Source organism: Amblyomma americanum, chromosome 1 (genome assembly GCF_052857255.1).
Source record: "Amblyomma americanum isolate KBUSLIRL-KWMA chromosome 1, ASM5285725v1, whole genome shotgun sequence".
NCBI classification, from domain to species: Eukaryota; Metazoa; Arthropoda; class Arachnida; order Ixodida; family Ixodidae; genus Amblyomma; species Amblyomma americanum.
In genome coordinates, this window is record NC_135497.1 from 503584984 (window position 1) to 503602070 (window position 17087).

Here is a 17087-nt window from a genome sequence, read left to right on the forward strand (position 1 = left end):
CACCGCTTCAGCCGGAGGCTGCAGGGACTTTCACCGGAGCTTGGACCACTCGCGACAGTCATGATACCAGCCACCGGTATTCTCACGCAAGCTGCCGGTGCTACACCTGCCCACTATACCTTGCAGACCCCGCGGGTTCCCAAGGCCTTCCACGGGGACCTTTTCGAAGACGTGGAGGACTGGTTCCTTCACTTCGAGCGTGTGGCTGCTTATAACCAGTGGGACGACGCCGCGAAACTAAGAAACGTCTACTTTAGCCTAGAGGATGGCGCCCGCACGTGGTTTGAGAACCGTGAGGAAGTTCTAACTTCCTGGCGAGAGTTTCGCCGTCGCCTGCTGGAGGCCTACACCAGCGCGGATCGCCGCGAAAGAGCGGATCGGGCAATCCAGTCCCGCGTCCAGCTACCGAACGAAAGCGTACAAATGTACGTCGAGGACATGACGCGGCTCTTCAGGAGAGCTGATCCTGCCATGCCTGAAAAGAAGAAACTTCGGCACTTAATGAGAGGCGTCAAAGAGCAGCTGTTCGCAGGCCTCGTGCGCAGCCCACCATCTACAGTTGCTGCATTTCTTTCGGAATCCACAACGATGGAGAAGGTCCTGCAACAGCGTTGCGCCAGTTACGACCGGCCCGTGCATGCTGCTGCAGCCACATCATCGTTTCCCGCCATCGGACAGCATCCTGATGATTTGCGGGAACTTATTCGCACAATCGTGCGTGAGGAGCTTCACAAATTTTGTAGCCCGTCGCAGCCTGCGCTCGGTTCCATCTCCGCTCTTGTACGAGAGGAGGTGCAACAGGCGTTCCGGGGCCCTGTTCCTGTGGTCGACGTACCACCTCTGCCTGGGGACTACCACCGTCCGACGTACGCCGAAGTTGCAAGGCGTCCGGCTCCCGCTTCGCCGCCACCAATTCACGCCACGCCTCAAGCCCCGCGGCCCTCTGTGCAACCGGTGCAGTACTTCGAGGATCGTCGAGCACCCCTCCGAAAGGCCGACGTTTGGCGTACACCTAACCGACAACCGCTCTGTTTTCACTGCGGAGAGTCAGGTCATCTTTATCGAAATTGTTATTACCGACGCATCGGCATCCAAGGCTTCCGCACCGACTCAACGAGACCCCGTCAAGGTGAACGACCTCCTGAAATTGAAGAATTCCTTGCGGACCAGCGCAATCCATCCCGAGCGCAGCGGCAGTCGCGCTCACCCTCACCGAGGCGCTCTTCCCCGACACCTCCCGGCTTCTCGCGAGCGGCACCGGGCCGATCGCCAAGTCCTCGTCGGGAAAACTGAAACCCGCGACCTTCGGGGGCGAGGTCGCTGGGGGGCGCTGTGCTGAAGACCTCCCGTCGTCGCCGCTACAATCCGACAAAAACCCGCCGACGCCATCACCAGAGTTAAAAAACCGCGTTTCTTTAGAAATACCCGTTCTTATCGATGGTCGCAGAGTAAGCGCATTAGTTGATACCGGGGCCGATTATTCGACCTTAAGTGGACATCTGGCGACCATTCTGAAAAAAGTGATTACCCCTTGGCCTGGCGCGCACCTTCGAACTGCCGGCGGTCATCTGGTTACGCCCAAGGGTATGTGCACTGCTCGCGTTCAGATCAGCAAGTCCACGTTCGTCGTCAGCTGCATCGTCCTGGGCGAGTGTTCTCGGGACCTAATCCTCGGCATCGACTTTCTGCGGGAGTATGGAGCAATTATCGATCTGCGCAACCGAATCGTCATGTTTTCCACAGAGCAAGCCGCCGAACTCGACAACTCCTGCCAACGCAGTGTCGCACTTCGCGTTTTCGCCGACAGCGTCACACTTCCGCCCCGTAGCAGTGTTTTGATTGAAGTCGCCTGTGCTGAGTTGCACGACGCTGAAGCAGTCGCCGAGGCTAATCATTCGCTCCTCCTGACTCAAGGCATCTGCGCCGCTCGAAGCTTACTAACAATTCGCGCTGGCCGGTCTGCGATCCTTGTTACAAATGTTTCTCCAGAGCACCGGCACCTTTTCTCTGGAACTGCGATCGCTACCGCTGAAGCGGTTGTGGATGTTCCGGTCTGCTTTGCGTTCGCGGCAGCGGCCCCTGACGACCAATCATCGCGCGCCACTGACGACCAATTTGTTCCGAATGTCGACATCAACTGCAACCTCCCCGAAGGAAAGCGCCTGGCCTTAGAGCACTTGCTATTGGAGTATAAACAGTGTTTCGCTTCTTCGTCGAAAGTTCGTCAAACGCCCCTAACGCAACACCGGATCATTACGTATGACGACACTCGCCCTATCCGCCAGCAGCCTTATCGTGTTTCCGCCAAAGAACGGGAAGTAATCCAAAAGCAAGTTCAGGAGATGATTGACGACGGTGTAGTTCAACCTTCCCAAAGCCCGTGGTCTTCGCCTGTTGTCCTTGTTAAAAAGAAGGATGGAACACTTCGATTCTGCGTGGACTACCGTAAATTAAACAATGTGACTAAAAAGGACGTCTACCCGTTGCCCCGCATTGATGACTCCCTGGACAGATTACGGCGTGCTAAGTACTTTTCATCCATTGACCTGAAGAGCGGTTATTGGCAAATTGAAGTGGACGAACGGGACCGCGAAAAAACTGCCTTCGTTACACCAGATGGCCTCTATGAATTCAAAGTGCTGCCTTTTGGCTTGTGCTCTGCGCCAGCGACGTTTCAACGGATGATGGACACTGTCCTCACCGGCCTCAAGTGGCAAAGTTGTCTTGTATACCTGGACGACGTTGTCGTTTTTTCAGAAACTTTTGAACAGCATCTCGTGCGCCTGCGAACTGTCCTCAGAGCCCTCCATTCCGCTGACCTTACGCTGAAGCCCCAGAAATGCCACTTCGGTTACACAGAGCTCAGGTTCCTCGGTCACGTTGTGAGCGCCGACGGAGTTCGACCCGACCCCGACAAGACAGCCGCCGTCGCCAATTTTCCTACTCCGACTGACAAGAAAGCTGTCCAGCGTTTTCTGGGTCTCTGTGCATATTACCGACGGTTTATTGCGGACTTCGCAAAGATTGCAGAGCCGTTGACGCGCCTCACCAGGAGCAACACCTCCTTCGTTTGGACAATAGACCAAGAGACGGCTTTCTCTTCGCTCCGCCAACGCCTTCAGACATCTCCCGTTCTTGCACACTTCGACGAAGAGGCCGACACCGAGATCCACACCGACGCCAGCAATATCGGTCTTGGAGCTGTCCTTGTCCAACACCAAGAGGGCATTGAGAGAGTTATAGCCTATGCTAGCCGTACTCTCTCCCGCGCCGAACGCAATTACTCTACGTCAGAGAAGGAATGCCTTGCTGTCGTATGGGCCACCATGAAATTTCGCCCTTACCTTTACGGCCGCGCATTCAAAGTCGTAACCGACCACCACTGCCTATGCTGGCTGGCTAATTTGCGAGACCCGTCTGGACGATTGGCCCGCTGGAGTTTACGGCTCCAAGAATTCGACATTACCATCGTATATAAGTCGGGCCGTAAACACGAAGACGCCGACACGCTGTCGCGTGCACCACTCGACTCTTCCGGTCCCGAAATCGACGACGACAGCGGTTTCCTCGGTATACTTAATGCATCGGACATAATAGCCCGGCAGCGGGCTGACACGGACCTCCGACCGCTGATTGACAACCTTGAAGGTCACGCCATGCCTCTACCACGACACTTCGCTCGACGTCTCGGCTCTTTCTGTTTGCGCGAAGGTATCTTATACAAGAACTTGAGAGGCCAAGAAAGAGCTTACCTTCTGGTACTTCCGGCCGATCTTCGCGCCGACATTTTATTGGCATGCCACGACGAGCCCACTTCAGGCCATCTGGGTTTTTCCCGGACGCTCGCCAGGATACGCAACATGTACTACTGGCCCGGACTCTCGGACGATGTCCAAAGGTACGTAAAAAGCTGCCGTGAATGCCAGCGCCGGAAGACGCCACCGCTTAAGCCGGCGGGTTTTCTCAAGCCCGTTACTACACCCCGCTCTCCGTTCGATCAAATAGGAATGGACCTTCTCGGTCCTTTTCCGTTGTCACTCTCAGGAAACAAGTGGATCATAGTCGCTACTGACTATTTGACTCGCTACGCCGAGACCAAGGCGATACCCTGTGCCACAGCTTCAGAGGTCGCCGACTTTTTCATGCAAAACATCGTCTTGCGGCACGGAGCCCCTTCGTGCGTTATTACCGACAGAGGCACAGCGTTTACAGCGCAGCTAATCGACCATATATTTACGTTGAGCTGCACTAGCCATCGCAAGACCACAGCTTATCATCCGCAGAGCAATGGGCTAACCGAACGCTTAAACAAGACCATTGCGGACATGCTGTCAATGTACGTAGACGTTCAGCACAAAACTTGGGATGAGGTGCTACCGTACGTCACATTTGCGTACAACACGGCCCTCCAGGAGACTACACGCTTTACTCCCTTTCGTCTTGTATATAGACGTGAAGTCCAGAGCATGCTTGACGCGATGCTACCATGCCTCGATGACGACCAACTCGCACCCGATGTTCATGAAATTGCCCAACGCGCTGAAGAAGCCCGTCAGCTTGCCCGCGTACACATCGGCCAGCAGCAGGGCACTGATGCGCGCCGTTACAACCTTCGACACCGACAGGTCGACTACAATCCCGGTGAACAAGTTTGGGTGTGGACACCTGTCCGCCGCCAGGGCTTGTCCGAGAAACTACTCTGCCGGTACTTTGGCCCCTATAAAGTGCTACGGCGTATCAGTGATGTTACCTATGAAGTGGTTCCCGACGGTGCCGCGCAACCGAGACGTCGACAGCCCAACAGCTCTGACATTGTGCACGTTGTGCGGCTTAAGCCGTACTATGCCCGATAACGGCTTAGCGGCCCTCCGTTGTGACTCTGTGTGTGCTCCGTTTTCCTCGCGTTCTTCTCTGTTTCCCTTCTGAACCTTAGCGCGCCTACGCTGCTGGCGGCACCACTGCGATGCCCTTCTTTTTCGGAGGGGGGAATAATGCCACCTAGTGTTGCCAGGTGGCGCAAGCTGTCCGCGAAGACGATGAGGTTGCGATCGTGCTATCGCGGATCGGCCGCCATTACCGTCTCCTCTTGCCGACTCCAGCTGTTGAAGCGTCTCTCCGTGAGAACTCCGTGACAATATATATATATATATATATATATATATATATATATATATATTTATATATATATATATATATATATATATATATATATATATATATATATATATATATATATATATATATATATATATATATATAGCAGGCCATTAAAACATGAAAACCATCTGCACCTGTCTTCAGCCTTTGATATCACAATGTTGGCTGCCAGCTCACGTCCGGCAGCTACTGTAGGACTCGTGACTACTGTGCGCATTACTGCACAGTTGAGTGTTTTGTCAGCTGCTGCATTTTTTTACTCCCATTCACGCTGCATGGGCGTTGAAGGAAAGGTTCCCTTACTTGCTTCAGACATGCACTATTGAGGCTCCCCTAGTTTAAAACGTATATATCGTTGTTTCGTTACCTAGGCTACTATGCAGATTTCTCATCAAAATATTTTATTTGCATCGTTCGTCACAAACTCTATTGTCGACGTGTTGGCATGATTTTCAAGCTGCGCCGGCCCCTTCCAATGTTTGCAATATAGGGTGCCAAAAACATGTGGGCGAATGTAGTGCAATTCTAGGTATTCACGGTGCCCAGCAGATGTATTTAAAATAGAAATAGCACCTATGCAAGTGCTGCTTATAATGAAATTTTGATTTGGTTGCATGAATAGCGAGTAGATAGAGAGAAATTTTTTTACGGACCGTTTTGCAATCGCGAAAAGAAAGTTTCTTATTATTTATTGCCACTGAATTTAACTAAGGGCATTGACTACAGCAACCATCCAATGCCAGCATTTTCAGCGTTTTAATGTTATCTAGAAGGAAACCTACCAGTTATATCCGATGCTTCTCAATAGCAGTCCGTGTCATCGATTTCTAAGGTCAGGCTGGAACAGCGTAGTCATCTTCAGTCATGCCATGGTATAGCTTCGAGTAGAATAAAAAATATACAACCTTATATTGAAATAAAGGGGGCTATTATTCACCCTGCACTTGTAATTTACGTTGCTTCAGATATGTTATTCGGTAGGGAGTCTATTCTAATGGTAGGGAGTCTATTCTAATTGTACTCTTCAAGAGAAATGAGCTTGCTTTTCCTGATGCTTGGAACACGAACAGTATCAATGTGGCTGAGTGCTGCTTGCAAACGATCACTGTCATGTGTAAGCAGCAACATAGTGCCGTCTTAGGCAAGTATTTCCGATTGCTTTGGTGAGCATCTGTGGCCGCAGCACCGTGTACGTAGCCTCATTCTGTTATTTACCTTCATCAACTAGCAGAAGAGCACACGGCACAAGTGTCATACAATATAGAAATAAGCGAAGATTTAATTTAGAACACAAGTGTTGTAATGCTTCATCTCGTGAAAATAGATTGTTTTGTTGGTGTTATCTTCCTAGTCCGAAAGCCGTGCTATTTTAGAGCTGCGGTCGTGGCTGCCATCAATTTCTGGGGTTCTATTTTCTGCACATACTCAGCTATTCTGGACCAAAGCATTTCTGAACTGGAAACCGTTTATGAACGCAATTTTTTACGCGTTTTTTTCTATTCGCATTTTCTATAGTATTCTATGGCAGCCTTAACCATTTGATGCTATCGCTGGAGACACTTTAAAAGAAAGATTTTGCTACATATTTGTATAATGGACCATTACCATCAAAGTTTCCGCGGCTGTGTCTAGCAATTTTCATATTTTCGAAATATTTGCCTAAGAAATTTCGACTTGGTGTGATCATTCTTTCCATCATCAAGGTATTTTGTAATGGCGAAAGTACTCGACTCGTTATTGCACTAATCGCCACAAAAATGTAGTCATTTCCATATTGCCTATCTAGCTCATTGAAAGACTAAGGCATGCAGGCTACATCATGAATTAGGGTTGACCAATCTCCAGAACCGGAGACTTTTATTCATGAACGGATATCTAAAAGCGCATATTTATTTCCAGGCTCTAAATGCGCGACTATCATGCAATGACAAAATTTAGAGTACTGAGACCTATATAATTTTAGTCGCATATTTCCTTTTCTTTAATTATGCTAAAATCATTCGAATACATTGTTCACCATGCTGGTTTTTTTGGCTACAGCCACTAAATAATTAGGAACTAAATTTCTTCTCTCATACTGTTTTGTTTTATCACCCGAACGATGGCTTTGAGGGAAAAGCATATTTTAGTTGATGTGAGGCATGAAAAAAAGTGCAATATTGAATATAATCGCTGGTTAGTTTGTTCTCATTTCGGCTCTTCACGCTGGCTTTTCAAAGAATTTTAGGTAATTAAAACTACCAGACTCTTGAGTTATCCTTAAAAAATAGACCTGGTACAGTGCCTTTTCACTGGAGTGTGGGAATAAGCAAAAGGAGATCGCATTAGGATGTAAATTCCTGCCTCATGACCGTATCTCCTGTTCACGACCATAGCTTTCGTTCGGTTGTTGAAACCGAAACCGGATCACGATTAAATTGAGCTATGAATAATTTAATGGTTACACTGGAAAACCAGGAAATAGTTCCTACATACTGATGTCTAAACATTCATTTAAAAGACGGAAACACAAGAGCAAGATTTTGGTGTCTGTAGACCTTTTAGTTAGTTGTATCAATATGTACTCGAGCAGAGTCGTTACTACTTGTGCCAGGATAGTATTACTATCATGGTATTTCATCTTTGTAAGAGTACACATTAGCAAGTGTTAGAAACTCAATGTTCCTGCAAGTCTGCTATGCTTCTTCCATCAGACACAGTAATCTCTGCAGCACCGATTGTGTACAGTTGTGAAACAGTGCACACCAATTGTTAAAACTGAGATTAGACAGTAGTCTTCTAGTTAAGGGATCATGATCAGTACGACTTGCTTTGTTGGTCTAAGCTGCTTTACTTCTGTGCAATTGTTTCCTGTAGAATCTAGCAGCTGGAGTGAGGGTTCCCTTTGTTTGGAGGGCAATGTGCTGCTTGAGCGTTGTACCCCAGAGTGATGCAGATTGTACATGTTGCTGTCGCTCAGGTGGGTAAATTTTATGGGAGCTAGTTTCTGGCGCTGTTTTTCTCTGCTGTTGCTTTACTTACAGATATCAGTTAATCATGTTTGACCCTGTGAGTAAGATGGCCTTACAAAACATTTCTCAGTTACCTTCTTCAGGCATGCTGCTACACAAGAGAAATCTGGATGCTCAGGAGCCTCAAGACAGTTTTACTCCAGAAGGCTCCACACCCAGCACTTAGCACTTAGGATTGGCAAAGAAGGTAGACTGTAGTCAAAATGTGCGCTCTGAGGCAGTGTTCACATCATGAGCCTAGTCGTTCTGCTGTGGCAGCAGGTTATCAAATTTTTAGTTGGACAATAACGACCTACCTTTACACTACTGTGTACCAACAGGCTATTTCATGTTAATAGTGCGGAAAAATTACAAGAGTAGTGAGGAAATATTGCCTGACAAACTCTAGAGGAAGCCAGATCTGTTAAGTGTTGCAGTCTCCAGCATGCATATCACTTATAAAATCATAAAGCTGAATGCCGCAAAGGAACAAACACGGGAAAACACTGAGACAGAATGAGCGAGCGCCTTTCTGTCTCTTGTGGGTGTCTTCCTGTGTTTCTTCCTTTGCGCCGTTCAACATTGTGATGAACCAACCAGCCCACCAGCAAGTAATTTTGAAAGGCAACTTTTGACACTGGACAAGAACCGCAACAGGGCTGGCCGGCTAGTAAATTTAAATTTGTATTTTTTTTTGCACTCTTTTCAAAGCTGCTTGTTTCTTCGGTACTGACCTCTGTTGGATTTCTGTTAGTCTAATTTGAAAGTAACTTGCCTCTCACTACAGCATTTATAAAGTTTCAATTGGTAGTGATCCTCGCTACTGTGCTTCATTATTGAGATCTCGAGCTTAAAGGCACTTCTCTGGTCTGACATTCATGCCTTCAAGTAAATTTTGCCCACTTTAGAAGCTCCTATGTGGCCAAACTTTGTTAAAGAATCTTTGGATTGCTGTGTTTTCACATGTCTATCTTGACTGCTTAGTCGAGTTTCGCTCAATAAGCTAGTGTTTAACAGAATATTCATACTGTTTACAGATATATATAATCAATTTTTAGTTACTCTAATGATCTAAGTTAATAATTTGCTCATTAGGCTGCGTTCATAGAGAAAACTAATGTTATTTTGTCTTTTGGACTTCTTTATATTTGATATTTTGACATGTTCCTTAAGGCTGCGATTCGAGCAGTTGGTAATGACGTATTGTTAAATACCGCGGAAAGGTGCGACATGTGAAAGAAAGACGCGCAACAGAGGCACTGCCTCAAAACTGATTTTTGTTTGGAGAAACTGTCCTTATAAATTTCTCTTTCCAGAAAAGAACGCAGGAAGCACCAAACGTAAAAGATGCAAAACAAGTAAAAACAATCCTACTAATCATACATGACGGTAAAAAAAACACCACCACGTCGCCTTGGTGTAGCTGCATGTGAAAGTAAAGTTTCACCTAACTTTCTTACTAACTTTTTAACAATAATCTTTCTTTCTGCTATCACCTAGCATTGTACATTCATGTGTGCTTGCACAACTGCGGTGTTTTCCCTGTCTTTTATGATGCGTCCTATTGTTTATTTCATTGCTTTTACGAACGATGTGATTTTTCTGTAAAGGAAAACTTATAAGGACAGTTTCTCTCATAAAAATCAGTTGCGAGTCAACAAATGTATTGGTTGTCTTTCATATTTCCCGTGTTCCTGCGCTGTGTAAAAACAAATCTTCCTTTCTTATGGGAGCATCTTCTCCGTGATATTTGTGCCCCTAATAGGTCCTCTTCTATGCTTAATTTTTCTCATATTTTCTTGAAAACACCTTTCTTAATAACTGTACTGTTAGGATTGCTGATTTTGCCAGATCCTATGTCACCCTGTAATTTCTAAAGCTTATTTAGTTAATTTGAAATAAAAATGTTTGGTAGACAGGCTACTTGGTTATTCAGAACAGTTTGTAGAGGGCAGAGATTTATTATAACAGAGATAAGCTATGTGTGATCTGAAATTTGGTGTGTTTGTAAGAGTAAAGAATCGTTTCTTGTGAATAAGCTGTGTTGTACGTGTAGAGTTCCAGAGTTGTTTGAAGATGTGAGAAGTAATGTCATTTTTTATGCCAGATTTATTGCCTCAGGGCATAAATGATGGGCGAAGGTGTAATAAAAGATGTTGTAGTGATTAAATTTATTGAAAAAATACTAGCTGGTTTTATGAAGTCCGGTAGAGAGCGATGGTATGGTCCCTGCGTCCATGCAATTTATGAAGCAGGGTTGCTTGGTTAAAGACCCACTACCTTCAGGCGCCGGATTCTTGTAGGCTTTTGAGCAGGGCAGTCCCACAGTAAGTGGTGAATGTCGGCTTCAATGTCCTCACGTTTACATATCGGACACCTAGTCCGAGCAAAGAAATCTCGGTACTGAGATGACTTCCAAATGACGGCAGGTGTCAGGGCAGCCCCGACCCGGATCCTCGAAAGCACAACCTCCTCTGCACGGGTAAAACCACGGGGGAGGTTTACCACACACGGAGAGACGAGGGCACGTGTGCGGCGCCAGAGGAGTTCCTTTCTTGATTAAAGGAGGGATAAATTGTTCAAATGAAGGCGTCGAGACATTGATAAGCTTGGTGTCCCGAGGCGGGTCGTTAAATCTGCCTGGCTTCGAGATGTCAGAAGAACCCGTGAGACCCACTCAATACGTACCGGCTGCGGGATGCGTTCTGCGAGCCGGTGAAATTCCTGACACATCTTTGGACCGCGGCAAACACGTCGTAGCAACCGGGCTACTTGAAGGGCGCCAGTGTGGATGCCAACGTGGGCCACAGGCAGCATAGCTGTGGCGGCCACGGAGCCGAGTGCTTCTTGAACTGCAACGAGTTAGCACAAAAGGACGAAGCGGGTTCCGTAAGCTGAAACCCAGCGGTTTGATTCAGGGCAGGTCTGCAGGGGCAGTAGATTGCTGTTGTTGCTTCGCAAGCCTGAATGCTTCCGTCTTCGTAGAAAACAATGGATTCTTAAGGCAGGCAAGCATCTTGTTTTTCAAATTTCTGGCGAAGCAACGATGCTGAATTAGCACACATTGGTCAGCAATTCTCTGTTGGCTTTTTGTAGCTGAGAAATACAAACTTCCATGGTTGAGGAACTTGCGTTGGCGGCTGAACAATGGAGTGTGACGTTGCGTAAGTCCCCAGTGCATGCGTGGAGTGCGATAGACTGTACTTAGGGCAGCGCGCATCACGGCGCTGCTGCACCAGCTCATCAATGGTATTGAGCTGCGTATTCTCGTGTAAAGATATGACCGGTGTGATGCGTGGAAGGCACGTAATGGTCCTCATAACCTCTCGGTTCACTGATTCAAGGCGATCCCATAGGGCTCTTGTTAGATGTTTAAACTGGGCTTGACAAACAACACGTGGCTGAAGAACTGCCCTCACCAATAGCCCTGCAAAAAACGAGCCTGCACAACTCGTTTTAGAAGCTATTCTTCTGATCAACCCCAAAGTCTAAAAAAAAAGTTTGCCTTTTTTGCCTGAGAAAGCCATGCAGTCGCTGATCCTGATTGGTGAATCATTAAGCCAAGGATTTTCACACTCGGACTTTAATGTAGTGGGGTGCCTGATAGACAAAGACGCATTGGTCTTATAGCAAGTTTACGGCGTCACCAGTGGTTGGCAACCGACGTGTATGTTGTTTTATGCACGGAAAGCTGAAGTCCGAAGGATGATGCGTAATTAGAGGTAACATCCATGGCAGATTGAAGGGAAGCCTCTTGAGTACGCAGATCTTGGTGAGTACTCCACACTATCATGTCATCAGCGTACTGCAGAAATTTTATGTGACGATTGTCATGTAAGCGCCAAGCCAGTGGGATGAAAGTACTATTAAATAACGTCGGCGACAATAGTGATCCCTTGGGTTCGCCACAGAGAGGAACAAATGATCCAACCGCTTCACCGCTGAGGCATATTGCAAATTTCTAAAAACGGTTCGATAAAGCTACGCACTCTCAGAGGGAGATAAAACCTGCCAATGTAGTTCAGAACGGCTGCGTGACTGATGTTTTTTAATTGGTTTTGGGGGCAAAGGAAAATGGCGCAGTATCTGTCTCATATATCGTTGGACACCTGAACCGCGCCGTAAGGGAAGGGTAAAGGAGGGAGTGAAAGAAGAAAGGAAGAGAGAGGTGCCGTAGCGGAGGGCTCCGGAATAATTTCCGACCACCTGGGGATCTTTAACGTGCACTGACATCGCACAGCACACGGGCGCCTTAGCGTGACTGATGTTGTCATATGCATTTTCAACGTTCTTTGCTTAAACGGTACTCACATATTGGCTGCGTGTAGATGACAAAATTGCAGATGCCAAGACAGCCAACCCGTCCTTTGTACCAATAAATGGACAAAATCCACTTTGTGCTCGGTGATAAAAACCATGCTGCTCTAGCCATCACAACAATCGTGTGGCTAGCATTTTTTTCTACTAGCCTGCACAGCATAGGAGTTAAGTTTATCGGTGGTAAGATTGCAAGGACCGTCGGAGGTTTTGCTGTTTTCGGAATAGGAATCGCGACAGATGATTTCCAGCTCTCAAGCACGATGTCTTCCAGCCACTTTGTTTAAATTGTCTAGTAGTTAAGGGAGTGCAAACCTACTAAAGTTCTAGAACACCTCGTACTGAATACTAAGGTTTCACTACTCTTTGTGCTATTTTTTTTAGGTTTTGCAGCGTCAGTGAGCATTTTAGGTTTTAAAAGGGTGTCAATTTTTTGTCAATGCGGTTGTTTATTGGTGTGTTTGATATTTCGGCACAATCACCACTGGAGCTAAAATTAAATGAAAAGCAGATACCCTCTTTGGTGCACTGTTAACCTAATGTTCATCATTTTTCTGCAAGGAGTCAGTGATTCCTAACGAAGCGTGCAGAATTAATGCGGCTGATATCACGAAAAGCGAAATGATGTTGTTGCCAGCCTGTGAACAAAATGTATTTTTTTTAAACTGGTGTTATTATTGCAGTTCCTTAAGTGAAGGCCTCCATGTGAAGGATGTTGCACAAGTGATTTTTAGTCGCTAATGATTAGCTGTCAGTTCGCCGAAACGCGCCAGGCCTCAGATTAAGGGAACTACAATAGAGCCCTTTAAGGACATCTAACAAATCAACAGTGCTGTTGTTTACCAGAAGTCTATATCGTGCTATATAACTTTCGCTAGCCTGCGTATGCTTAAAAACCGTTTCGGGGAGGACGATGCTCGTCTGCCCATTTGCCTCTCGCACGTTTTCGCATTTACCTCCTGCAGCAGCTCGATGCCTTTGGCCACCGAACCCAAACTCGCGATATCAAATCCTGGCAGGTGCAGCGCCAATTTGGTGGTGGTGGTGATGGTAAAACTTTATTGGATGCACTGGGACCGGTTATTGAGGAGAGTGGACGGTTTGATCGCTCCCTTGCCTGGTCCTCATTCCCGGACACCTTTGACGGTAGCCGCTGCCAGCGCTTTTTGAACCATAGCCCTCTGAGACTCCAGGTCCCAACAGCTGGACAAGGTCGCATCCCAGTCCTTTCTCGTTCAATGATTTACTCTCTTTATTTGGAGATTTTTCTGGCAGCCCCGTATCTTAAGACATGTGTCTGCCCACATCTGACATGATTTACAGTACCCTGAAAAAGTTGGGTCAATGATTTTGAGAATAGCAGCGCTCAGAAACGACCCTGTTTTAAGCCTTCTGATGTGTCGTTTGCTCAGTTCTATCATGGCCCTTGCGTGCTCTGGGAACGTCTGGCTACTGAGGTGTAGATATGCGGTAATGTCCGCATATACGGTAAGCGGATTCGGTACACGATTCCAGACAGTCTTGGAATTCAGTGGAACTCCGGGAGGGAGACGCTCGAGTGGCTATGTGAGCAGCATCGCTCAGAAACGACCCTGTTTTAAGCCTTCTGATGTGTCGTTTGCTCAGTTCTATCATGGTCCTTGGCGTGCTCTGGGAACGTCTGGCTACTGAGGTGTAGATATGCGGTAATTTCCGCATATACGGTAAGCGGATTCGGTACACGATTCCAGGCAGAGTCTTGGAATTCAGTGGAACTCCGGGAGGGAGACGCTCGAGTGGCTATGTGAGCAGCATCGTTCCCTTCTATTCCCTTGTTTCCAGGCACCATACCAATTGTTCTGTTCACTGCACTGACCTATGTTGCGTTTTTGTTAAAATTTTGCTGGCAAGTGGCGCTATTCTTCCGCTTCTATAATTCCGACAGGCATGTGGACAATAAGAAATTGTGCGAGGCGCCGGAGTGAGTGGCTGCCAGTGCTATCGGCACTTCCTCGGCTAACCCAACTTAACTAGTTTTCACCGAGAGTCAATCCACTTGCTTCCCCTCGTGTATGACCACAACGAAGCAGTTGCCCTCTTGCGTAGGGTTCCGCCGCGTCTACATATTACGTGCCATTTTTGCTGCCGCAATACTTCTCTATAGTTCTAACTCTGGCTTCTCACCTACCTTGATTGTTCTCGGCATGCATGCTTTTTACACTGATTTAACTAGTAGTTTATCTCTAAAGTCCTTGGGAATACCCCGTCTGTCTTCTGTTGCTGTTGGCAGCGCTTATTGCGGATCCTCAAGGAGTCGTGTATTGAATTTGTCGTTGATAATCGCAATATTTGGCTTGTTTGGCGACCTTCGAATAGTTCTTCCTGTGCGTTATGCATTCCTAGGTGGAGAAGGTGCTCAGTGGACGTCTTGGAGGGGAGTCGAAAAGCCTTCTTGGCGGCTAAATACATAAGCACTCGTGTGCTGTGCAACTCATATTCCACGTTAAATATCCAGAGGTAGAGGTAAATAACTAGAGGTAGAACGGCTAACCTGGAGCCGTCCATTCCTGCATTCCACACAGATGACATGCAGGAGCACAGTTTAACCAAACTAATCCGAAGCCCTCCGCTGCACCTCGACAAAAAGCGGTCATGCAGCTTCGGGCTGTTAAACTCTTTGCCAATCATCTTACTTTCTACATTTAATTACAGGAGGGGACTTCATTGGCAAGATTCCTCAAGAGGCTGCGTATGTTCATACTGATACATTTTCACGGAGGAAAATATGCTCACGAATCTCAGTGAAGCAAACAGGGCAGACCTTAAGGAACAAACACATGAAGAAAACAAAGGAGCAACTACTCCTTTGTTTTCTCCGTACGTTGGCGCCACTTCGCAGTTTTGAAAAATGAAGGGGCTAAGGAGCTGTAGTTACATCAAAATTTTCCGCTCCATGGGGGCTTGCCAAACAATATGTAGACTAGTGAGGGTTACCATTCCTCAATCTCTCTCGCAAGCAGCACCATTACAGGTGTTTAAAATTTCTTGAGATTTATACTGTGTAGTTATCCTGTGACATGGCAGATGTTAGCAAACACCGGGCAGTAAAACTATTTTAAGAGATCAGTGACACAGCGAAAGAAAATTATTTATTGTGATCTTGGCCTCCACTCAGAAGCTGCATAGAGCTGTTGACTCGAAAGTTTTCAGCAGCGTTGGAGATTGAACATGTGGGCACTCTTAAGTGATCTTTCCCGCGGTTTTCGATTGAACAAAGAGCATTCCCACCTTGCTGCAAAAGTGTGCAATGTGTGAAGCATCTGTGCAGAGGCCTTTTGGTGCTTTTACTGGCTTTCTCTTTAAACATCAAATAATTGCTCCCAGAATTCTGCTCCTGGCAAGATCGGCGCGTTCGCATGTGCCTGCTTTTTCGCCTTGTGCTGTCTAGCATTCTATTTTCATGTACAACCAACGCAGAATATTCATTGTGCAGTATGAAAAATCTCACTTGAAAGTTGTAAATAGTTAACTAAGTGTTAGTGTGAAAGATGATCGCCAATATTATTTCATTACCTGTATAAACAAAAGCAGTGCACACCAGTGATGTATTCTTCATGAAATAAAACTTTTTATGGCTACATAGACGTTCGCCCTGCGTAGTTCTTGCTTTTTGCAGCGCCTATGCACTCAAACAAGTGGCAAAGATTCGGGGCGAATATTAAGCAGTTGCTACACCAGCGTCCAGTGGCTTCCAGCTGGCTCATGGCTTGCTGGGTTTGATTGACATTCAATATCGAGCAAGCCATGAGCAAGCTGCAGGCCATTGGACGCGGATGTGTAAATTCTGGTCAATATTCTCCAGGAAGCTCTCAGGTTTACGAGAGTAAAAAGGAGAGGAATTCGAGACAAAGCCGCATTATTACAGCATGCCATTGGTTACTCTTTACTGTCATATAGAGAGAATGCACATCGTTCTACAGGAAATGCATCTAAATTGGTTAAAAACGATGACCGCACAAATTATTGTATGTTCATGTGTTCATCGTATTGCAAGCAGTCTACCACAATTCCCTGTACAATGAACTTTAACGAACCTGCCCCATTCTCGCCGTGTAGAATGCGCGTGACGATGCCGCTTCGGGAAGACCTTTGTTCTTTACTAACATTGCGATACGGTAATGTATGGCATAAAATCAAGATTCTCATGCCTTTTAGGTTGGTAATAAGCGAGTAATTACTCATTTGCATCCAGCCACGCTCAACCATACGGCTCTAAAAGAAGGCTATTGCACAACTTTTTTAGAAACTTCCCAGTTAAGTTCGTCCCGGTCGGGGGTTTGAGCCTGGGACCACCGCTTCACCGGAACAGTCGCTATGAAAATTGAGCCAAACGGCACGGAAAGCTTATGGTAGAGAGAAAGTGAATAGTAGATGAATTACAAGAAAAACGTAAACTGTTGCCAGCTGCGCTAATTTCGGCGAATAGGGTTAATTTCTCGGAAATGGCTCAGGTCCTCTGAAAGCGTAGGCCGCTTTCGACTCTAGTTTCGCCTCCAAGGCAAGGTCCGCGGAGGTATCGCTAGAATCCGCCCAGCTTTCTTTCCCAGCGGAGCGGAATTTACGAAGTCGAAACCCGCCCTTCTT